Source organism: Hyperolius riggenbachi, chromosome 2, assembly GCF_040937935.1.
Source record: "Hyperolius riggenbachi isolate aHypRig1 chromosome 2, aHypRig1.pri, whole genome shotgun sequence".
NCBI classification, from domain to species: Eukaryota; Metazoa; Chordata; class Amphibia; order Anura; family Hyperoliidae; genus Hyperolius; species Hyperolius riggenbachi.
Window position 1 is genome coordinate 252,260,528 of NC_090647.1, and position 25,650 is coordinate 252,286,177.

At 44.0% G+C, this 25,650-nt stretch overlaps 1 protein-coding gene across 1 annotated transcript in view; it reads left to right on the plus strand.

Moving 5' to 3' along the window:
* Positions 1-25,650, plus strand: part of ATP2A3 (ATPase sarcoplasmic/endoplasmic reticulum Ca2+ transporting 3) — a 231,029-nt gene that overhangs the window by 128,125 nt on the left and 77,254 nt on the right. The window lies entirely within an intron of this gene.

Consider the following 25,650-nt stretch of genomic DNA (forward strand, 5'->3'; position numbering starts at 1 on the left):
ATGCACAGCAGAGGGCTGTCCCTGTTGCCATGGTGATGTGCATACAGTTAATCCACCGGGCATCGAATGGATCAAACATGTCTACAGCTTCTCTTGGGTTTCAGCTACATCAGCAATTTCCCAGAGAGTCAGACAGGAGAAATACAGACTAACAGCTTGTATAATTAGCTAGCTGACTTGGGGGTTGATTCACTTTGTAGGACGAGATCCCCGCACTTTACCCCAATAGGCTGCTTGTCAAGTGACAGGCAGCATGTTGGGACAATCAAAGTGCAGGGATCTTGTCCTACAAAGTCACTTGACCTGACAAGGTCCAAAGTGGGACAATTGGAGCAGCTGTTCATTTTGGGGGGAGCGCGAGTAAGTTAGTGGTGCATGCTTACAGCAGTAGCATGCCTACTTTGAAAATTTTACTTGCGCTGCTTGAGCAGTGTAAATTAGTGAATCAACCCCTACTGATTTTGTCTGTGAGCCAGATGTAGCCATCAAAAGAGCCATATATGGCTCCCGAGCCATAGGTTCCCTATACCTGCTCTAAACTATCCAAGGAAAGTGATCAACCAGCATCGGCGGCAACAGACCTGGGGGCGTAGCAGGAAAAAATGGCGCCGCCATTCAATTTAATGTAAAACACTATTTAGCGTTCTGTAATTGCATCATTATGGCGCATTGGCAGGCTGGATTAGGAAATTATGGCGCAGGGAAATATGCAAATACAGTTAAACATTGTAGCACAGTGGTAAGGCACCGAACTTTGCGAATTTTTTTTGTTTAGGTTTGGCTACAGTCAATGCTTATTTTTTTAAAACATTTTAATTGACCTAGATGCCTTAATTAAAGTAATTAAAGATTAATTTAAAAATACTTTTATGAAGTCTTGTGCTATAAATATCACAACTGCATAAGGTATGCAAAGTTTAAAAAGGAAGTGGTACTCAAGTGGGAATGCAGATTAAGGATAAGAGACAAGGAGTCAGTAGAAGCAAACTGATGAAAAATAGCGCTATTAGTCAAACAGAAGACTTCTCTTTGACTAATCACTAGCGCTATTTTTCGTCAGTTTGCTGCTACTGACTCCTTGTCTCTTATCCTTAATCTGCGGCCCCACTTCCTTTCGAACCTTGCATATGTTATACAGTTAGGATATTTATAGTGCAAAACTTTTACTTCATAAAAGTATTGTTAAACGTATCTTTTATCACTCCATAAACAGCAGTGCAATGTATCAAATTGGGAAAGAAAGAAAAAAGTGATGTTAAGCAGATTCAACGAACCGCGGGTCAGGAGCGTGCATGGTTCCTGGACGTAGTTTCTACGTCCAGGAACCAAAATAGGTTATGTATTCTTACTAACCATTATATTAAATGGCACCATCTAGCGTTTTAAAATTGGACTGTATTTAGCACTTCAGAACGGTAAATAACGTTTTATGTTTCATTATGACAAGAACAGAGGCGCCAAAAGAATAAAAACACTATTTAAAAAGTTTAAAATTTGCTGAGGAGGCAGTGGTGGACTTACCTCCAGCAAGTAGACACAACAAGCTGTGTATTTTGAACAAATTAAATTTATTGGTACACTCCGGGGGGCAGTCGCAACGCGTTTCGCAGGCAGAGTCCGCTTCCTCAGGCAATAGTAAACGGAGTACACAACAGCATTAGGTCCGGGTAACACCTGGCACCTCGTTCTATGTTTCATGTCTCCACACACCATTTTTTTCTCGGTTCCTCTTTTGGATGTATGCACCTGGGGGACGGTTTAAGTCCCCGCATGCTCTGACAGTAGTTGCAGGTTCTGCAACCTACCCTTGAGTATATATACATACACTTATTTCATATACCAGCCTACCCAGTGCTACTGCACCATTGGGTTTCTGGTTTCTCTCAACTTACAAATACTTGGAGGTTATGGGTACCATCAGGAATCAAAAAGCCTAACTGACAAGAGGGTTAGGAGTATCCACACACCAGTGCTGCATGTTTCTCAGTAATTGTTAGAGGGCCAAATTAATTCAATTATAAATTGTGCTTCCAAGAGTCCCTCAGTTTGAAGCACAATGTGGGAAACCCTCACACTTCTGGAAAGACAGCACAAGCAAGCGGCACTGAAAAGTAAACCATTCTAAAGATGACTGTCTCTTCTCATCCTGTAATGTTTCTCACCAATAACTTTTATTCGCTGATCAAATATGTACATTGGTGTAGACCGTAGTGCAGTCACAAGGGTGTGTACATATGTATGTTCATGCAGCTCAACAATGCAGTGTTATGTTCCTTTTCTCATTCACTATATGTGGCTGCAATAAAGGTGATTCATTAATTCACCATGTGAAATAGTTGGGGGGGGGGGGGGGGTCTGCGAGGGTGCCCAGACACTGTTATTAGCTGCACTTCACTCTATGCAGATTTCTTATAATGACAAAGTACTGTAACTGTCGAGCTTAAAATTAAACAAAGCCTACAGGGTTTTAAAACATGCTTCTTTGACCATTAGAGTCAGCTGAAGCATAAATCTGTACCTGTAATTATAGACCTGTATTATTAGAGATCAGCAAGCTTCACAGTAGAGAGGGAGCTCTGTTAATGTTTAACTGCTGGGAGTTCCCTGGATAAATAAAGGTGAACGCTAATGGCAGGATTATAGATGTTGTTCATGGATTTCCAGACCTGTTGAATTGTTAAATATTTACTTAATAGCAGTAGCATGGGTTCATTGAACAAATGCTCGCGTTAGTTCAAAACCTATACAGGTAATCTACATCACACTGTGAACTAGCTAATATATGTTTGTGGAAAATGCATGATAAGTCTGTTAGGTACTGGGGAGGTATGGAAGTCCACAGCTTACACGGGTTTATTCTATGGCAGTATAAGATATAGTGGATAAACTTGTATGTCCTTTAGTTTTAATAGCAATATTTGGATGTTCACCGTTCATACACCTGTCTTGATGGTGAAACGACAAAATAAATGGTGGTGTGGCAACTACAGACACCATCCGATAGGAGTACTGTATGTCTAGCATAGCCAAGTATTCCAATCAATTATCAAGTTATTTTCACAAAGGCCGGATTAGCATCTAGGGAGTCTACAGGCACAGAAGTATGGATATATGGCAAGTGAGGCTATTGGCATTACCTGTATTGACTAGCTGCTGCAGCCTGCAGCACTTGTCTGCCAAGCACTGCTGATTAATCATACTCCTCTGCAGATACTGTTGTTAATGAGTACTGAAGAGCAGTCAAGTATTGCAGCAGCCTGTGAATTTGGATAATAATGCGGACAGGAGAGAAAACAATTGTATGTTCTGATCCTTGCCTAACTGGTTAAGTCGCCCCTTTCTTCCTCCCTCCATTCTCTCCCTCATTCCCACTAGTGTTGGATTTTTGTATCTCTGCAGGACAGCTAAAGAAGGCTGCGCTCCTAAAGGTTGATTCACTAACTATAATTGCGCTGAAGCAGTGCGAGTTAATAATAAAAAGCGAGCAGATGCTACGCCTGATCCTGTCAGCGCACGATCCTTTGATGTGCCGCGCAACCGTGATACTTCCCTGGCACAGCTATTCTGTTAATCAAGTAGCAGCCGAACTAGGGAAGTATCGCTGTCATGCTGCCATCACATGGCACAGCACCTCAAAGGACTGCGTGTACGTTAAGAGTGCACGCTATGCTGACAGTTCCGCACGTAGCATGCGCTCACTTGTATTAACTCGTGCTGCTTGAGCACGTTATCATTAGTGAATCAACCACATTGTGAGGCAGATCCTTCTCTCCTGTTTCTCCCTTTCCCCCAACTATCTCACTACCCCCCCCCCCCCTTATTAATTTTATATATTTAAATGTTTCTGACATTAACCATAGTGCTTTACAGCATTCAAAGTCATTTCACTAAGGCCCTGGGCACCTTATTGAGCTGCTGAATGGATTTCAGCAACATGCAATAGCATGTGGCTGGATGGTGTAATGGTTAAGGGCTCTGCCTCTGACACAGGAGACCAGGGTTCAAATCTCGGCTCTGCCTGTTCAGTAAGCCAGCACCTATTCAGTAGGAGACCTTAGGCAAGTCTCCCTAACACTGCTACTGCCTATGGAGCGCGCCCTAGTGGCTGCAGCTCTGGCGCTTTGAGTCCGCCAGGAGAAAAGCGCAATATAAGTGTTATTTGTCTTGTCTTGTCTTGACATGTAGGGACAGTGTATGAATAGCACTGTCTGCTGGTCCTACTTGTGCAATGTGGAGCAGTGTGTTCTGAGAACATAGTGCTGCGTGCACTGTTGTCCGTAATGCAGCACTGTCCCATTTAGTATGGGGTCAGTGCTATAAGGGATGGTAATGTAAGATTACCTCTGTGAACTCCCCCATATCGTCCCTCCTTGTAAAGGAGCAGAAACTTTCAAGCACCACTGTAGGTTGGGTTCACAAAACCTTTGCTAGCATCCTGTCACCAGAATATTGATATGGTCTTTGCTCTAAATTGTGCCCTGGAGTCTGCCAAGAATGTAAGACCTTTTTATAACCATGATCGTTTTGAACTGTGATTTTTATGGGAGAAGAAAGTGACTTGGGAGCAGCCACAGTCTGGGCTCAGTTACACTTCTAAACTTGTCTGTTCTTTGTTGTAAATCGCAGATAAAGAGCATGCCAAATGTACATCGCGTGCATGTTTATGTCTAATATGAGCAGTCTGTCTGAAATGCACATAAAGTTAAAAGGTATAAATATTTTAAAGGGCAAATGTGTAAGTGAACCCTTAAAGAGGAACTGTAACGACATATAGTAGAAAGCAGTTTATTATTTAGGATACTTTTACGTTAAACATCCTGGTTTCAGCATCAGAAACCCTCACTATTGCTATATAATACTGTATAATGGGTATGTAGCCCCACTCTTCCACTGAGGATTAGCCTGAGCTGCAGAGTTCTTTCCCCACCCCAAGCATTCTGGGAGACCAAACAGATTTTCTACTGGCTTTATAACGATCCGTAAACATTCCACAGAGATCACCTGCCAGCACTAAATATCTTGCAGTCTCTGAAAAATTTCAGAAAGTAAATTGGGGAGGGACAAGATTTTAAAAAGAACAAACACTAACTAACTAGTTTATAAATGAATATTGGTTAAAAAATGCAATTTTATTGTCATTTTGATTATAGTTCCTCATTAATTTAATTTCAGCTAACGTGTTTTGTTTTTTCCCCCTCTGTACTCACTTCTGTTTGTGTAAGTAAGTTGCGCTGAGCTTCCTTTACTCTATTGAGCAGAAAAGAGTGATCCCAACTTTTTGGGGGGATTGTGAAACTGACCTGTAGATGCAATACTGCTCAGAGTTCTTGTCTCAGCAGGGGGTAGAGGTGGGAAAAGGCAGGTGATCGGTGCTTACAGGTATAACGTGAGAGACTGGCTGATGCCTCATCACAGACCCCAAAATAATGCCTGAATGAGCATCCTGAATATAGCTGCTAGTGTGTTCATTTTGGCCTGAGCCAAATAGCTGATATACAAGACACATTTTATGGTGGCCCTAAAACTGGACAGCAACACTATCAGGAAGTGCAGGACAAAAATCCACAAACTCCCCTCAAGGTACAGCAGGTAGCAACTGCTGGCGGTTCGGCTCTTCAACAAAGCATGCATGTTCATTGGTATAGATGGGAGAGTTGAGCAACTTTCATCTTATATTAGTACTCTGCTTTGTTTTGAAGTGAATTCTTTGTTTTGAAGTAAATACCTACAAAGGGACAGTGGAGTTGTGTGTTGTTGCCTAAAATAGCTGTGGCAAGATAAAAAAAAAACTGAAGCTTTCCCCTACAACACAAGGAAGAGGAAAAGAAGACTCTGCTGTGTCTTTTAGATAACATTTTCCTCAGCATTCTGAGGATAGCAGATAAGTCACAGATCTGCATCCATGGCAGTGGGTAGTTACAAACCGGCATCTTTGAGCAGTTTGTGTGTATTTTTAATGATTTAATTGTAATGAAAATGGTCCTTAGGGCTATGACTTTACCAGCACTAGGCGATGTAAAGTTTTGGTGTAAAAGGAAGGAACAACAATAAAGGTCTTTTAAAAAAGATGCTGACACACGCCCCCTAGTGGCCATATGCACAATGCCTTCCAATCGGTTTCAGCACACAGACCATGCAATCTCGTGGTCGCAATCGGTGCGCAGAAACTGCCGGAACTCTGCTGCAGACAGACTAGAAGGAGGCGTGCAATCTATAAAACACAAAATACTAGGCTGCCACCATCTCTTCCTAATGGGAAAACACACCCTGTTATGACTAATAACAATTCTCAGTAGCGAATCTTCAGAAGGCTAGGATTCTTTCTGTGTGTGGCTGAATAGTAGGAGTAGCCGAAAGATAAATGACTTTTAGAAGTCTTTTAATATTTAAAGCAATATAAATAATTAATATATACAGAAAATCATTAAAATCAGCAATTATGGAGACAATAGTAGTGCAGTATAAAAATAAAAGTAAGGGAAGAAATAAACTGATACTTAGGTTCAGGTGAAAATGTCCTCCTGAGTATGCACATTAAGTTCTTTTGTTTCCAGAGTAAAGTTCAAACAAAAATGGCCGCTACTCGGTCCTCAGAGCAACAGCATGCCTTCGTGACACTAGAATTTGGAGGACTGGGGGAGGAGCCTGTGTCAAGTGTTATTTTTTTTTTTTGATCCACATTTTTGGGTGGGGTCTCAGGTTCAGCCCAGGGGTTGGACAGGGTGCGGTTAACCCTCTGGGTGGGTTTCCTATGTCATATCTCTGCTTACGCTTCCCACACACATAACAGTCACAGATTCAGAATCCTCAGAATGACAGTTCATATGATATCAAACGGAGTTGGTGTCACATGTCCTGGCATGAAGTAGCTGAATACCTCGGGTTCTGGGGTTGTCTGCGCTACCCATTTAATATCAAAATATTCACTAGATCTGGACCAGCGGAAAGATATAATTTTTTTTTACCTCTCATATAAACGGTATTCTTTAAACAAGCTAAAATCACATATTCCATGTATTCTCAATGTAGATTTGAATCGCTCCGTCGTGTCTAGAGGGCCAGATCCTGAAAAGGCCCCCCTGCTGTGTTTATCCTGTCCATAAAGAGAGCCAGCAACATTTATCATTTGGGGTTGCTGTTCCCTGATGGAATTCATTTTGAACCAGGTAATTAAACAAAACTATCTCATGATAGAACTCTGCTAGCAGCTATGAAAGGGCAGATTGCCAAAGGGAAGACCCCCAAGGCTGAAGTCTGCTAGGCCCTAAACATCAAATTTTGATCTAGCCAGTTAATGACAATCGGTGCAAAAAAAACAATTGTGATGGCATTTCTTTTCTCACGGCTTTTCCGTGACAGATGGATTTTGCCTTTGTTGGAGAGTACCACAAAATATCTCATGTTGCACCCAATGTGAGTCTAGAGCAGGGGTGGGCAAATGTTTTGACTCGTGGGCCAGAATGGGTTCTTAAATTTGAAAGAAGGGTCTGACCATTTGCTATAGGTAGCAAATGTGCACAATCCCGACCCACCCCATTATATGAAGTCAGATGTTCCCCCAGCAACAGGTATGCCCCTACTATAAGTAGCAGACATACCACCGTTATTGGTCCATTCTCCCCAGTATAGGTAGCAGATATTCCCCTAGAATTCTTCCCAGTATATATAGCAGATGTGACCTTCCCCCCCCCTCCTCGTATTGCAGGCCAAAATGTACCCCAATCTAAGGTTGGCCCCCAGTTCTGGTAGCAGATAACCCCTCACCCTTTAGTTGACTTCTCGTCATCTGATCCACTGGGATGTAGAGGTAGTGGATCACAGGGTGGGACACTGCTGTTGCCATGGATTTGGGACACTAGACTAGCTGAAGGGAGATTGGCGGTTGAACCTGAGAAGTGGTGAGTTACCCTAATTGTGCTCTACCTACGGCATAGGGAGGGAGAGGATGGGGTTGAGTGATCTGCCTCTCCCTCAGCAGCTGCCTGACTAATATTGTAAATCTGGCCCTGAGTAGGGGTATGAATCGGTAGGCTAGATTAAAAATATAAAAGTTCCAGATATGGTCCCCGGGCCATTGTTTGCCCATGTGGTCTTGAGGATCCTTGCTTGAGAATATTATTGGTTTACCTGCTTCTAGCTGAAGAAGTACAGGTATTTGCAATGAGTTCTTCAGTGTCATTGACACCTAGTGGTTGCATCTGCTCTTGTCTACGATAAGGTATAGCAGTAGATATGAGATCAGCATGAGGGGGAAACTAAACCTACCATAACTAAACGTAACTAAACCTAGCATTTTATAAGCCCTCATTAATCTTAAAATGGGGAAAATGCCTAGCCACTGCTGAAACAAGGGTCTATGGAGAGAACATTTTCAGTATATAATATAGATGTGAGATGCTTCTTTCTCCCAAAACGTGTACTTGCGCAAACTTTGTCTCATTTACATTTCTTACAATTGTTTCTACTTGCCAAAGAATGTATTGCTTTTTACAGGGAGATGTGCTTTATATTTTTAAATGCTTTAGTATGCAGTATATAAGCCATCCACCCTCACTTTTTATTGTATACTTCTGATATGGATTACATTTATTCCTTTTTTGTGGTGTCTTCTTATTGTGTGTATGCATTAATACAAGCCAGAAAAGGAAAAATAAGGGAAACTGTGTGTAAAATGTAAGAAACTCCTGCATTCATGGCCCGAATGTCTTTTCTATGGGATGTTGGCTTGATTCCAAGTTGAAAGGCCTCTGCATAAACTTGTTGCAGTGTTTACCTTATAAGGGTGGAGGGCACTTACTAACTCCAGTATGAAACAAAGAAGGGAACTCTGTTGGCACAGGACCAGCCATACACACAGGTTTCACTCAGTAACATAGTTAGCGCATTACTGCGCTTTAAAATGGTACTTAAAAATGCATTACATTTTATGGTAAAATAATTACCTATGCCTGATTGACAATGGTATAGTTAAAACATGACTTGCCATTTAATTTTCCTGTAGTTCTTCAGATAAGAATACACTATTAAATTAGTAAATGTATGAAAAATGGCATATAATAAAAAAATAGAAGTGTAGCAGTGGAACTAAAAACAAAATGCACATATAGATTGGAGATGTTCAGAATTTACTCAAAGGGAAGAGAAACAGTATTTTAGGACTGTTTTACATATGTCGGTGTGCAGGAATGCACAACAGCCTGCAGAGGCTCTAAGCTAAACACAGAGCAGTTGCCCAGAGCAACCAAAAACAAAACCTAAACAAAAAACACAATTTTGGTTGCATTAGGCCTCCATACCCTTTTTTTTAGTTTTCATTGCACTGGTGCTGATAAATTTGCCCTGTTGTTCTTTGCGTTAAAGTGAACCAGACGTACAAATAAACATATTATACACAATTTTATTTACCCTCTTATTCCTAAAAATGAAAACCCGCTGCCGTCGATAATTCCCTGCCTGTGTATGCTGGCTGTGCCTGGCTCCCTCTGCGTGACTTTCCTCCCTTCCACTTGTGTCTCCGCCAACACCCCCCCCCCCCCCCACACACACACACACACACACTCCCGTGCAATCAGCAGTTTCCCTCATTGACGCATGATTAGAAGCCTGGCATTAGAGGAAGCCGTACAGAGAGGATTGATGTCTGCAATCACTGTGGGCATGTTGGATGAGGTTTCACCGGGGAGGGAGGAGAGGTATGAGGGGGAGGGGGAGCCAGGCACAGCTAGCACACAGGAGGAGACATGGGGGAGACACGAAGACACATGGGGAGACCCGAAGACACATGGGGGACACAGGAGGACACCATTTAGGGGAGGACATGTACAAGACGCTCCTGAAATATGGATGCACCAGGTTCTCTTTTTTTCCCTGTTTTTTGCCCTCTAAGCCTAGGTGTGTCTTATATTCCAGAGCGTCTTATACGCCGGAAAAATATGGTAAGTGTCCCAGACCTAAAATAATCAAACCATTGACCTTTTTTTTTATCTATCCCCTGCAGTCAGAAGCTCTATTCTGCTAGGAAAGAGTTTTATGGCTGTAATTCCTTATCAATGATTTCTTTTTATTGGCCTTCAGAAGCTTTTTTTCACAGCGAAACAGCTGTCAGGCCTATCTCACCCCCACTATGTACCCAGATGTCTGTTCACCGTTGAATAAAGGTATTCTGCTTTGCATATACCGTATCTCGACCTCCTCCTCTATTTGCATCAATGAGGACTAACCTATAATCTGGTGAGAGAAACTATCACTTGCATGCCTGAAGATGAACTCTTCCAGGCAGTAAAAAAAAAAAGGAAACACAGCCTAGTTATTGTTTGGAACTGTACATACACATTCATATCTCATCATGTCCCGTCACCTGGGGTACGTTTTTAATACAAGAGCTTTTAGATTGCCTATCTAGACCTTGAAATGTGTTAACACCACCACCACTGCCAGCCCACAAAACAATGACTTAAAAATATGGTAGGAAGGCAGAAACAAATGCATTGTCATCTGACCTTGTAATTTCCACTTCTGCTTTGACAGGAGGAGATTTCCCACACTGTTATTGTGCTGTTGTGCAAGCCATCAGTAGTAGTTTAGTACAGCATGTTTATAAATGTCTGTAACACAAGCCAGGTTTTTTCTGGTGGTTGACACATAGTCTATACAGAAGGCAATTGGAAAAGGAAATGCACTGCTATGCGTCAAGTGTTACAAGCTTAAAACAAAACTTGGAAATGTGTGACAGTGCAAGATGTGTTTCCTCTGCTTAGAGATGAACAATCCTAAAACAAGCTTCATCACTTAATATTATGATTTATGAAAAATCTCACTCCACTTTCTGGGATTGTGTTTGAGATTTTTTAGTAATATTGTAAAAGCTGGTGTTCATAACAAATTAAATCAACACATTAAATTCTGCCAGAAGATAGCGTGCCATTATTTTTGTTATTAGTTATTAGTGGTTTTATTCTAGTTAACTTGTAGATGACAGATTCATTGTACTTTTTAAGTTGTACACAAAGCTTCAGAAAGTTTATCATTACAGCAACACAGTGTAATGTTGTGGAGCCCATCAGCTGCATATGAATACTCCATTACTTTCAAAGTACTAGGGATGTCACCTGATTATCACTTATTCCAACCATTTCTGGTCAGATTGCAGATTATAGCAAACTCACAGTTAACTTTACAGAAATCAATAGGGCACATGTCTTTATTATTAAATCACATTTTTGTTTTTTATGTAAAAGATATAAGAGCCAGAGTCTTCATGCTTCGGCATGGGGCTGGACTAAAATCCGTTAGGGACCTGCCTTGATCTCTCTGCTTGTTCGATTTTTTTACACCAATCTTTTATTAAAATAATTTCCAGTTGTGAGATTGTTTCCTTTGGAGATCACCCAATTTAAATCATATGCTGCCCACATAATTGGTAGATTGTCAGATTTGGATTGGTCCAATATACTAACTGCGTTACTGTTGGTACCAAATGTGCCTTAAAAAAAAAAGCTATTACTGCTTATAATTTCTTGCACCCCACCGTGGATTATCAGCAGAAAACAATTAATATAGCTAAATGGCCGTGACATTTTGCACATCTTTATTTATGTAGTTTAAGAGTTTAACTTACTACTGGCAGGCTATTCCATCCTCCTCCTATAGAGAGATGTTTCTCAAACAATATCACTATTCCTATATCTCACCGGAACAGTCCTTCAAAATGAACCTGTCCCCTTCCCACTCATGTCTCAAAGTGCCTTGCTCCCCATGCAGACTTGGCCCACTGTTTTTTGGCATTGTAGTATCATTAAAGCTTTTTGGAGGCAAGTGGTTAATTACACCTTAGATAAACTACTTGACTACATTCCCTTTACTCCAGACTGGACGCTCTTTGACATTTTGGAGATAGATGGATTAAGAGTCACTAGGGGCACCAAAAAACTTGCATTAATCATCTCAGCAGTTGCGAGGAAAACAATCTTACAAAACTTGATTTCTTCTACTCCTCCAATGCTCACTCAGGTTAAGTTAGTTGTATAATGTCTTTTTGATGGACTGGGGGGGAAACCTCCCAAAAGGAAGAATCTCACACAGAAAAATTATTTTGTTTGTTTAGTTTGGGAGAATTTTATGGATCTAAATCAATCAAGGAGCAGATTGTTGCAACCTTCCGATTTACAAAATGTTATTTAAAAAAGAGATACTAAATGATCTACCCGTAGTTATTAGAGAACCTACGACTTGACAATGGCCTCAATTCACTAAGCTTATCTCCGGTCTTTAATAACATTTCTAGAGTGGTGGTGAGGCATGTCGTATTCAGGAAACATTTTACCTTAGGCAAACCTAAAGTTAACTCTTCAATCCTTAAAATGACTCCAGAGTTAAAGACAGGTTGTTAATTAACTGCATGTGAAAATAACTACAGAGGAGGCAACAACTACAGAGGAGGTAAGTTAACTACGGAGGAGGTAACTTAAGGAATGAAGAGATAAAATAACTCACTTAGGGTCGACATACACTGGTTGTTTTTTCCATCAGATTCGACCAACAGATAGATCCCTCTCTGATCGAATCTGATCAGAGAGGGATCGTATGGCCACCCTTACTGCAAACAGATGGTGAACCGATTTCAGCCTGAAACCGTTCACAATCTGTGGTGGTGGTGGTGCTGCCGCCGCTCCCCCCCCCCCCCCCCCCGCATACATTACCTGCTCCGACGGCGCGAATCCCCGCTGTCACTGCTGTCTTCTCGCTCTAGTGCTTCACTACTTCCTGCCCGGCAGGAAGTTTAAACAGTAGAGCGCCCTCTACTGTTTAAACTTCCTGCCGGGCAGGAAGAAGTGAAGCATGCCGGAGACCAGACCAGAGCGGAGAAGACAGCATTCGAACGCCGCTATCGATGCACTCCCGACCCGTCGGTGATCGAGAAAAGTCTTCTGCACGGACGGATTGTCGGGAATCGTTGGGAACGATCGATTTCGGACGGAAATCGATCGTTCTGTCAGCGATGTGCGCGACGATTTCACAGCTGATTCGATCACTGTGATCAAATCGGCCGTATATTGGCGGGAAAATCCTTAGGTGTATTGGCCCCTTTACTGTGTGGAGGTAAGTTTTCTCTTGCCTTATCATCTCCAGCATTATCTTCGTGAATTGAGGCCAATGGGTCTTTTTGGGGATGCACCTCTTGCTAACCCCACTGTTCTTTGTGATTCCACATGGTCTGTTTGGACTTTGTCAACTGATGCTGTTTTCTGCTGTAACACGGTTACTTGCTGTCAGAGTGGTTGCTTTCCTATCTTTGTGTTTGCAATTGTGATTTGTTATACTTGTTTTTTGTTGTTTTACTTCCTCTTCAATAAAAATTGGTTTATAAAAAGAAATCAATATGGCAGTCTCCATATAAAAAAAAAAGTGGGAATCCTGAGGCCGCTTTTACACTTGCATAGGAAATCCGCATTGTTACCCTGTTGTACCGCAGGGTAACACAACTGCAGTGGGGCCCAGCATACTTACAGCATTGCACGGTAAGTGCATGATTGGCCACCGAGCCGTCTCAGTCAGCCGCACATTACTGTCACACTTTCGCGCCATCACTTAAGATTTTCCTCTGCCAAAACAATTGTTCTCAGCTGGGAGTTGAGCAATGCCCATACACAGACATATGGTGTTCTTCTGTGTTGAAGGCTTCTCCTTTTTTACGCCAAATGTAGTAAACATCATTGTGACCAAACAATTAAATTTTTGTTTCACAGAAGACCAGAAGTCGTCTTCTTTGTCCAGATGAGCATTTGCAAAGGCCAAGCGAGCTTTTGTGTGCCTTAACTGGAGAAGTGGTGTTTTCCTTGTTCTGCATCAGTGGAACCCCAACCGTGTTCAGTGTTCGTTGAATTGTCTGCCTTGAGACATTGCCACTAGCAAAGCCCAGATTCACCAAGATGGCCTTGGTGGTGATCCTTGGATTGTTTATCACCTCTCACTATCCTCCTGGCCAGCACAGGTGTCACTTTTAGCTTCCGACCACGTCCTCTGAGATTTTCCACAGTGCAGAACATCTTGTATTTTTAATACTGTGCACTGTAGCCACTGGAACTGGAAAACATTTAGAAATTGGCTTGTAGCCCTTTCCTGACTTGTGAGCAGACACAATGTGCAGCCGCAGGTCCTCACTGAGCTCCTTTTTGTCTTGACGGTCCACAAACCAACTGCAGAGACCTGCTGTTTTTCACCTGTTGAATTGATTAAAACAGCTGTTCCCAATGTATCCCAATTTGAATAAAATACAGCTGAATTTGTGACAATAGCAGTACTTGGATGTCTTTGCTCTGTCACACTTGTACATTATTTTAAAAGTATAGATTGTAAGGTAACATTTGGGAACTGTTTGCTAAAGTAGGCCTAAAAAATAACATGGACATTAATGTTGTTCCCAGAAGTTGTAACTCCAATAAACTATGCTAATTCCATTGTCAAAGAAATCAGAATTGTACATATTTATTTTATAGTCTGGAGTATTTTTAACTGCTGAAGCTGTTGCCAGTTCATAAGCAAATTTGGTTTGTAGTCATGGAGACCATAATGCAGGGCTTGCATTAGAGTGCTGATCATGAATGGATATTGCTGTGCACGTACACATTGATGGGGGGGAGAGGTTTAGCATAGTTGGATATACCACTCAGACTGTGTCACGATGCTTATTTTCATATACTGTATACCTTTATAATTGTGATCATGTGGGGAGCTGGATGGCAGCAGGAGGATGCAGATAAAAGCATGCAGTCATAAGTCAATTTTTTTTTTTACTTAGGATTAGGTTTGAGGCCTTGGCCTTTGTAAGTGGCAATGTCACTGTGGGCATCTCTGACATGTTTGCTTTAATGTTGCTATTATACAAAATCACAATTGATCTAGCATGTTAAGTAATAAATTGCAGATTCGAGTGAGTGCAGTTAGAGATATAGGTTAGAGATCTTTCAAATCTACAGGATGCAGGCACCTGAGAGATGGAACATTTCTTTTGCTTTAGTTGGGCCACAATAAAATAGAAAGGGTGTGCGCTACTATGTAATATACAGGATCTTCTCAAAAAATTAGCATAGTGTGATAAAGTTCATTATTTTCTGTAATGTACTGATAAACATTAGACTTTCATATATTTTAGATTCAAATACACACAACTGAAGTAGTTCAAGCCTTTTATTGTTTTAATATTGATGATTTTGGCATACAGCTCATGAAAACCCAAATTTCCTATCTCAAAAAATTAGCATATTTCATCCGACCAATAAAAGAAGTGTTTTTAAAACAAAAAAAGTCAACCTTCAAATAATTATGTTCAGTTATGCACTCAATACTTGGTCGGGAACCCTTTTGCAGAAATCACTGCTTCAATGCGGCGTGGCATGTAGGCAATCAGCCTGTGGCACTGCTCAGGTGTTATGGAGGCCCAGGATGCTTCGATAGTGGCCTTAAGCTCATCCAGAGTGTTGAGTCTTGCGTCTCTCAACTTTCTCCTCACAATATCCCACAGATTCTCTATGGGGTTCAGGTCAGGAGAGTTGGCAGGCCAATTGAGCACAGTAATACCATGGTCAGTAAACCATTTACCAGTGGTTTTGGCACTGTGATCAGGTGCCAGGTTGTGCTGACAAATTAAATCTTCATCTCCATAAAACTTTTAAGCAGAAGCGCCTGACCTGGGCTACAGAGAAGCAGCACTGGACTGTTGATTAGTGGTCCAAAGTACTTTTTTCAGATGAAAGCAACTTTTACATGTCATTCGGAAATCAAGGTGCCAGAGTCTGGAGGAAGACTGGGGAGAGGGAAATGCCAAAATGCCTGAAGTCCAGTGTCAAGTACCCACAGTCAGTGATGGTCTGGTGTGCCATGTCAGCTGCTGGTGTTGGTCCACTGTGTTTTATCAAGGGCAGGGTCAATGCAGCTAGCTGTCAGGAGATTTTGGAGCACTTCATGCTTCCATCTGCTGTCCAGTCCAGTGCTGCTTCTCTGTAGCCCAGGTCAGGCGCTTCTGCCGCTGTTTCTGGTTCAAAAGTGGGTTAATACTTCTATCTGCTTAAAAGCTTTATGGAGATGAAGATTTCATTTTTCAGCACGACCTGGCACCTGCTCACAGAGCTAAAACCACTGGTAAATGGTTTACTGACCATGGTATTACTGTGCTCAATTGGCCTGCCAACTCTCCTGACCTGAACCCCATAGAGAATCTGTGGGATATTGTGAAGAGAAAGTTGAGAGACGCAAGACCCAACACTCTGGATGAGCTTAAGGCCGCTATCGAAGCATCCTGGTCCTCCATAACACCAAAGCAGTGCCACAGGCTGATTGCCTCCATGCCACGCCGCATTGAAGCAGTCATTTCTGCAAAAGGATTCCCGACCAAGTATTGAGTGCATAACTGAACATAATTATTTGAAGGTTGACTTTTTTTTGTTTTAAAAACACTTTTCTTTTATTGGTCGGATGAAATATGCTAATTTTTTGAGATAGGAAATTTGGGTTTTCATGAGCTGTATGCCAAAATCATCAATATTAAAACAATAAAAGGCTTGAACTACTTCAGTTGTGTGTAGTTGAATCTAAAACATATGAAAGTCTAATGTGTATCAGTACATTATAGAAAATAATGAACTTTATCACACTATGCTAATTTTTTGAGAAGATCCTGTATATTATATTGGCTGAAAACGGTGTGCTAAGAATAGAGAAGATCAATGTACAAAAAGGGCAAAATTATTCCTTAAACAGCACCACTGCAATATTCAGGGATTACCTGAGAACAGTCATGCATCCACTCATGTAAGGTATCAAAACCTGCTGTTTGCAGGTCCTTCTGAGAAAGTGGTCATTTGGCCACGCTATGCATTAAGGGCCAATAGATTGAAAATACCTTGAATGATTGATTGGATAAGCTCTTATACTACATGAAAGTGGTAAGATTGAACAACCAAGATTGTATGGTTTGTGTTGAGCCTTAGGAGTAGGTGGTGAGCGTTTAGCATTAGGCTTCTATAGGGGATGGTTTTGTTAGGCATAGATAAGGTACAGTTGGTGTGAGAGCTGTGGTACAGAAGGTGAAAGTAGAATATAGGTAAAATTACAGATAAAAATCAGATTTTGGCGGGAAAATTACCAAAATTCTTCTACAGCGGATAATAGAATATCTGTAAAATTACCGATATTCTATTACCGCTGTTTCACACCCCTCTTTAACACTCGCCTTTTTTTAAATGTATGCTCCTTAGTTTTCATATTAAATATTCTCTATATGTATGAAAAGCAATGTTTGTTTTTACCTATGCAACAACTAAAGAGAGTACAGTTTTCCTTTAGGATAGACAAGCTGCAGGTTGTTAAGATGCTTAACCACTTGCCGACCGCCCACTACCTATAGGCGTCAGCAAAGGGGCACCCAGGAACGCGTAACGCAGATCGGCGGCGGTACCTGGGGGACTGATTAGCTGGGGATCGCGTGCATCCGCAGGCATTAGGCTCCGCCCACCCGCGACGTCAACCCCCACTGGCCTATTAACCCCCGATCTGCCGTGTACAAAGTGTATAATACACATTGTAATGTATACAAAGTGTATCATACAGGCTGCCTCCTCCCCTGGTGGTCCCAGTGATCGAGGGACCACCAGGGGAAGAAGGCAGCTGTGCATGTAGTCACACAAGCACACTGATCCTGCCCCCTGATCGCCCACAGCACCCCTCAGACCCCCCCCCCCCCCGATCACCCCCTCAGACCACTGTTTGCACCCAATCACCCCCCTAATCACCCATCAATCACCCCCTGTCACTATCTGTCAACGCTATATTTTAGATTGGGTTCTAAACTGCCCCCTGGGGGCCAGAGGCGTAACTACAGACGTGCAGGTGGGGCTAATGCCCTGGGCGCCGCCTCCTTCCAGCTACTAGGGGGGCGCAGTTCCCTCTTCCTCCTCCTGTGCTGTGTGCATCAATGCTCGCTTCAGTCCTCCAGTCATGCTGTAAGGGTTTTGTGTGAATGTATCAGTGAGGGGACAGAGAGCATACAGCTAACAGGCTTCCCTCCCCCTTCCCTTCAGCTGAGCGACCATATTACCAGAGCTGCAGCCATCACCCTGCCTGAGCACGATCAGTGATGGCTGCTCAGGGCTTCTCTGCTGGGGAATCCTGCAGGCAGCTCCGTATTGCCTGCTCTCCCTTCCTCCTCAGCTGCTGGCTGGGGACAGATTACATTCCAGCAGCCTTTCCCCACCGGGGTAATGCAGAGAAGTTCAGTGACAGCCAGGCAGATCGGCATCTCTCCCCCTCCATAGCTGCTCTACAATCACCTGGCTTTGCCTTCCTGCACCTCTGATCAGACCCAGCCGGAGGATTACAGAGCCTGCAGGAAGAGGAGAGATGCAGATCTGCCGGTCACTAAACTTCTGTTACACGAGGTAGAATAGTGGGTGCTGGATAATCTGCCACAGCTGTTGATGAGGGAGGCAGAATATGCAACATGGAGCCAGAGGATTCCACAGTAGAGGAGCCCCAAGCAGCTTGCCACTGATCTGTGTTTTGGGCAGTGAAATAGAACAGTCAGCAGGACCTCAGAAGTAGGTATCAACAACCTGTTGGGGTGGCTGAATAATTTTGGCCAGAAAGACAGACTCAACTCCTTCCCTGCAGACAGTATAGGTAGCTGCCTCCTCCCCCACCCCTTCCAGTATAGGTAGCTTCTCTCTTATCCTTATCCCTCATTCCTTCCCCCCAGCCCTCTCTTAACCTTATCCCCCATTCCTTCCCCTCAGCCCTCTCTTATCCTCATCCCTCATTCCATCCCCCCAGCCCTCTCTTATCCTTATCCCCCATTCCTTCCCCCCAGCCCTCTCTTATCCATATCCCCCATTCCTTCCCCCCAGCCCTCTCTTATCCATATCCCCCATTCCTTCCCCCCCCCCCCCAGCCCTCTCTTATCCATATCCCCCATTTCTTCCCCCCAGCCCTCTCTTATCCATATCCCCCATTCCTTCCCCCCCCAACCCTCTCTTATCCTTATCCCTCATTCCATCCCCCCAGCCCTCTCTTATCCTTATCCCTCATTCCTCCCCCCCCCCCCAGCCCCCTCTTACCCTTATCTCTCATTCCATCCCTCCAGCCCTCTCTTATCCCTCATTCCCCCCCCCCCCTCTCTTATCCCCAGAGCTTGGACAAGGTCCTTTAGTACCCAAGGCTGAGACACCAAAGTGCGCCCTCCATCCCTCCCACCCCAGCCATCACACACTGATTGCTATTAGACTAAGAAGTGCCCCAGGGCCCCCAATACCTTAATCTCCAGTTATCTGGCTTGCAGTCACTGCCATGTATCCCCTTTTCTTATTTCTCTCTACTTCGAACACATTAGGGGAATGATAGCTGAAAGAGTTGTGCACTCCCTCCTACACTGCGCCCTGAGGCTGGAGCCTCTCTCGCTTCTGCCTTGGCCCGACCCTGCTTATCCCTCATTCCATCCCCCCCCAGCCCTCTCATCCTTATCCCTCATTCCATCCCCCCAGCCCTCTCTTATCCTTATCCCTCATTCCTTCCCCCAGACCTCTATTATCCTTATCCCTCATTCCATCCTCCCAGCCCTCTCTTATCCTTATCCCTCACCCCCCCCCCCCCAGCCCTCTCTTATCCTTATCCCTCACCCCCCCCAGCCCTCTTTTATCCTTATCCCTCATTCCTCCCCCCCCCCCCCCAGCCCTCTCTTATCCTTATCCCTCATTCCCCCCCCCCCAGCCCTCTCTTATCCTTATCCCTCATTCCTCCCCCCCCCCCCCCCAGCCCACTTTTATCCTTATCTCTCATTCCATCCCCCCAGCCCTCTCTTATCCTTATCCCTCATTCCATCCCCCCAGCCCTCTCTTATCCTTATCCCCCATTCCTTCCCCCCAGACCTCTCTTATCCTTATCCTTCATTCCCTCCCCTCCAGCCCTCACTCTCCTCAGCCCTCTCTTTCCCCCTTAACCCTCATTCCATCCACCCAGCCTCCTCTCTCCTTATCCCTCTCTCCCTCACCACCCCTCTCTTTCCTCATTATCCCTCATACTCTCTCCCACAGCCCTTTCTTCTACTCATCCCTCATTTCCTCCCCCAGCCTAACTCTCCTCCTTACCCCTCGTTCCTTCGCCCCATCCCTCTCATTCCTCCTTAGCTCTCACTGAACTAATCCCCCCCCCCCCCCAGCAGCTGTGGGATTTCCCGAGGGGGCGCAGTTATGATGCTTGCCATAGGAGCTATCTCCCCTAGATATGCCACTGCTGGGGGCTCCTGATCACCCCCACTCCCTCAGATCCTCCCCAGATCCCTCCCCCTGTGTACTGTATACATCTATTCCCCCCCCCCCCTGTAATCACCCACTGATCACCTGTCAATCACCCATCTGTCACCACCTGTCACTGCCACCCATCAGATCAGACCCTAATCTGCCCCTTGCGGGCACCTGATCACCCGCCCACACCCTCAGATCGCCCGCAGACCCGCCCTCAGATCACCTCCCAAGTGCATTGTTTACATCTGTTCTCCCCTCTAATAACCTATTGATCACCTATCAATCACCCCGTCACCCCCTGTCACTGCTACCCATCAGATCAGACCCTAACCTGCCCCTTGCGGGCACCCAAACACCCACCCACACCCTCAGATCGCCCTTAGACCCCCCCCCTGATCACCTCCCCAGTGCATTATTTACATCTGTTCTCCCCTCTAATCACCCACTGATCACCCATCACCCCCTGTCACTGCTACCCATCATACCCATCACTCAGACCCTCATCTACCCCACCTCCCGTCACCACCTAGCACACCTACCCATCAGATCAGGCCCTAATTTACCCCGTGTGGGCTCCTCACCCGACGAATCATCCGGGTCAGAATACCGTCTTTCCCCGACTTTAAGACCCCCCCCTAAAGTAAGACACCCCATATATTTCGAGAGTGCTCGAAATATAAGACATTCCCCTAATATAAAACCTAGTGGCAGACCGGTTCCTGCTCGCTTGCCCGCCCGCTCCCTTTACCTCCCCTGCTCTCGCCGCTGTCCCCTTGTTGAAGTCCGGAATCCTCTGCTGATTATGCCTGTCATTAATCACACTGCAGATTGGCGGTGACTCGCTTGAAAGCAGCTACAGGAATGTATCAGGTAACAGCGCCGCCCTACAGGAAGTGATCTCTGTTTACTTCCTGTCAGCGCTGTTACCTGTAGCTGCTTTCAAGCGAGTCACCGCTAATCTGCGTTGTGATTGACAGGCATAATGAACAGAGGATTCTGGACTTCAACAAGGGGACAGCAGCGAGAGCAGGGGAGGTAAAGGGAGCAAGTAAGCGTGCGGGCAGACAGTGTTAGTAATGACAGGCATAATCAATCAGGAGAGGCTTCCAGACTGAGGACAGCGGCAAGAGCAGGGGAGGTAAAGGTAGTGGGCGGGTAGGGGGATTCTATCTGGCTACCATCAAATTTAAGACACCCCCAAAAATAAGACCTAGCACAAATTTTGAAAGACAAATTAATATAAGACCGTGTCTTATTTTCAGGGAAACACAGTACGAATCGGTGAACAGCAGTGACTCTCTGACCGATAGGAATGACGGGGTTGAGGTCCCGGCTAGAGCCAGGCATACCACACCCCATGTTACTGGACCGCAGGCTCAGACTCGAGGGCAGCAGAGTGGTGCTAGCGCTGATCCGAGTTTTCTTGGTGAGGCACGCACCAGCAGCGTAGCATCTCCTGGACCTAGCACCAGTACTACCATAGACCCTGGTGGAGTGGCGAGCACCAGCATGGTAGTAGAAACTGGTTCGGTGGCACGTGAATTAACCATTTCTGCCGCCCGGACGTGAAGCTCATGTCCGGGCGGCGCTGCGCTTCGGCGCGATAGCGGGCGCGCCCCTGTGGTGTCCCCCAGTAGCCCTGGGATCAGTGAACAGGAACATGGTTCCCAATCACTGATCTGTGTCCCCAGCAGAAAAACCGAAGCGCTCTTACAAGAGTCTTCAGTCTTTCTACATGTAAAAAATTCCGCATCCCCCTTGTGCTTCTGCTTGACGAGAAGCACAAGGAGGGAAAAAACTCAAGGTGGCCATCTTGTGGCCAAATAGTGAAACTACGATAACATATTTTTTACATTACAATTTACACATATAATAACATTAAAAATTAAGTGTTTATTTCCCACACCAACATTTTACCCAAATAAAAAATTTATATGGGAAAAAAAAATTACAATAAAAAAAAACAAAAAAACAAAAACATAAATAGTTACCTAAGGGTCTGAACTTTTTAAATATGCATTTGGAGGGGGTATACTATGAATTTTGTTTCATTATAAGCTTGTAAATAGTGATTAACGCAAAACGGAAAAAATGCACCTTCACTCCCAAATAAGTATTGGCGCCATACGATAAGTAGTGATAAAGTTATTAGCGAATGAATGGGAGGTAAAAATTGTTCTGATGCATAAGGTGAGAAATCCCAGCGGGCTGAAATGGTTAAGACCCGAGTCACAGCCACCAGCAAAACGGGCCCGTACTACCCATGGTCTCCCAGAGGTGCTGGCAAATCCCAATTGGCAATCCCCTGGTTTCGCTGCACCCGTACTGCCCCCTTTCACCGCCCAATCTGGAGTCCAGGTGGAAACAAATAATCTAGGATTGGCCCTAGACTTTTTTTTAATCTGTTCTGCACCATGGATCTCTACGACTTAATTGTGGCTGAGACCAACCGTTATGCCACACAATACGCAACCGCTAATCCAAGAAGCTACCATGTCTAGTCTTTTCGGTGGAAACCACTCCAAGTTTCCAAACTTAACATTTGTTTGGACCTTCTCCTTAACATGGGTGTAGTCAAAAAAAATGTATTGCGGTCTTATTGGTCTACGCACCCAATACATCACATGCCCATGTTCTCTGCTGCATGTCCAGGTCACGATTTGAGAACATCCTAAAACCTGTCATCTAAAAGGCCACCCTGCTTATGACCGGTTCCACAAAATTCGGCCCCTCATAGACCACCTGTTATCAAAATTTGCGGGTGCTTATACCCCTGAACAGTAATTTTGAGGTATTTGATTTCCAGACTACTCCTCACGGTTTTGGGCCCATAAAATGCCAGGGCAGTATAGGAACCCCACAAGTAACCCCATTTTAGAAAGAAGACACCCCAAGGTATTCCGTTAGGTGTATGATGAATTCATAGAAGATTCTATTTTTTGTCACAGGTTAGCGGAAATTGATTTTTATTGTTTTTTTCACAAAGTGTCATTTTCCACTAACTTGTGACAAAAAATAAAATCTTTTATGAACTCTTCATACACCTAATGGAATACCTTGGGGTGACTTTCCAAAATGGGGTCACTTGTGGGGTTCCTGTACTGCCCTGGCATTTTAGGGGCCCTAAACCCTGAGGAGTAGTCTAGAAACCAAATGCCTCAAAATGACCTGTCAAATCCTAAAGGTACTCATAGGACTTTGGGCCCCTTAGCGCACCTAGGCTGCAAAAAAGTGTCACATGTGGTATCGCCGTACTCAGGAGAAGTAGTATAATGTGTTTTGGGGTGTATTTTTACACATACCCATGCTGGGTGGGAGAAATATCTCTGTAAATGACAATTTTTTTGATATTTTTTTTTTTTACACACAATTGTCCATTTACAGAGATATTTCTCCCACCCAGCATGGGTACGTGTAAAAATACACCCCAAAACACATTATACTACTCCTCCTCCTGAGTACGGCGATACCACATGTGACACTTTTTGCAGCCTAGGTGCGCTAAGGGGCCTAATGTCCTATGAGTACCTTTATGATTTTACAGGTCATTTTCAGGCATTTGGTTTCTAGACTACTCCTCACGGTTTAGGGCCCCTAAAATGCCAGGGCAGTATAGGAACCCCACAAGTGACCCCATTTTAGAAAGCCACCCCAAGGTATTCTGTTAGGTGTATGATGAGTTCATAGAAAATTTTATTTTTTTGTCACAAGTTAGTGGAAAATGACACTTTGTGAAAAAAACAATAAAAACCAATTTCCGCTAACTTGTGACAAAAATAAATTCTATGACCTAACCATACTCCTAACGGAATACCTTGGGGTGTTGTCTTTCTAAAATGGGGTCACTTGTGGTATTCCCGTACTGCCCTGGCATTTTAGGGGCCCTAAACCGTGAGGAGTAGTCTGTAAATCAAATGCCTCAAAATGACCTGTGAAATCCTAAAGGTACTCGTAGGACATTGGGCCCCTTAGCGCACCTAGGCTGCAAAAAAGTGTCAAAAATGTGGTATCCCCGTACTCAGGAGAAGTAGTATAATGTGTTTTGGGGTGTATTTTTACACATACCCATGCTGGGTGGGAGAAATCTCTCTGTAAATGAACAATTGTGTGTAAAAGAAATCAAAACATTGTCATTTACAGAGAGATTTCTCCCACCTAGCATAGGTATGTGTAAAAATACACCCCAAAACACATTATACTACTTCTCCTGAGTACCGCAATACCACGTGTGGCACTTTTTTGCAGCCTAACTGTGCTAAGGGGCCCAAAGTCCAATGAGCACCTTTAGGCTTTACAGGGGTGCTTACAATTTAGCACCCCCCAAAATGCCAGGACAGTGTAAACACCCCGCAAATCAGGGCTGTGGAGTCGGTACAAAAATCTTCCAACTCTGACTCCTCAGTTTATGAAATCACGACTCCGATTCTGGGTACCCAAAATGGCTCAGACTCCGCCTCCTCGACTCCGACTCCTTAGACCAGCCTTTCTCAACCTTTTTACCTTGGAGGAACCCTGTAAATAACGTTTGGATCTCAAGGAACCCCTGCAAACAATTTTTTTGGTCTCGAGGAACCCCTACATTTATTTTTCAGGAGGCATGGTCTTTAAATAGGTTAGGCTGCTAATTTCACGATCTCCTATTACACTGCCACTCATTATACTGTCTCCTGACCCCCCAATTTAGTGCTTCTTGTTACAGTACCACCTATTCTAGTGTGCTCTATTATACTTCCCCCACGATGGGGTAAAATGCCAAGGAACCCCTGCAGAGTCCTCAAGGAACCCTGGGGTTCCAGGGAACCCTGGTTGAGAAAGCCTGCCTTAGACTAATACTTAACAGGGATGTGGCTTTTGTACAAAAATCAGCCATCTGACTCCCGACTCCTCAGTTTACGAAATCAACGACTCCGACTCCGACTCAAACTTCGACTCCGGGTGCCCAAAATTGCCCTGACTCCGACTCCTCTACTCCGACTTCAACGCCGACTCCACAGCCCTGCCACAAATGACCCCATTTTGGAAAGTAGACACCCCAAAGTATTCAGAGAGGGGCATGGTGAGTGCGTGGCAGATTTCATTTTTGTTGTTGCCACAAGTTAGCAGAAATGTAACTTTTTTTTTTTTTCCAGTCATTTTCCGCTAACTTGTGACAAAAAATAAAATCTTCTATGAACGCACCAAGCCTCTTAGTGAATACTTTGGGATGTCTTCTTTCCAAAATGGGGTCATTTGGAGGGGTATTTATACTATCCTGGATTTCTAGCACCTCATGAAACATGACAGGTGCTCAGAAAAGTCAGAGATGCTTCAAACTGGGGAAATTCACTTTTTGCACCATAGTTTGTAAACGCTATAACTTTTA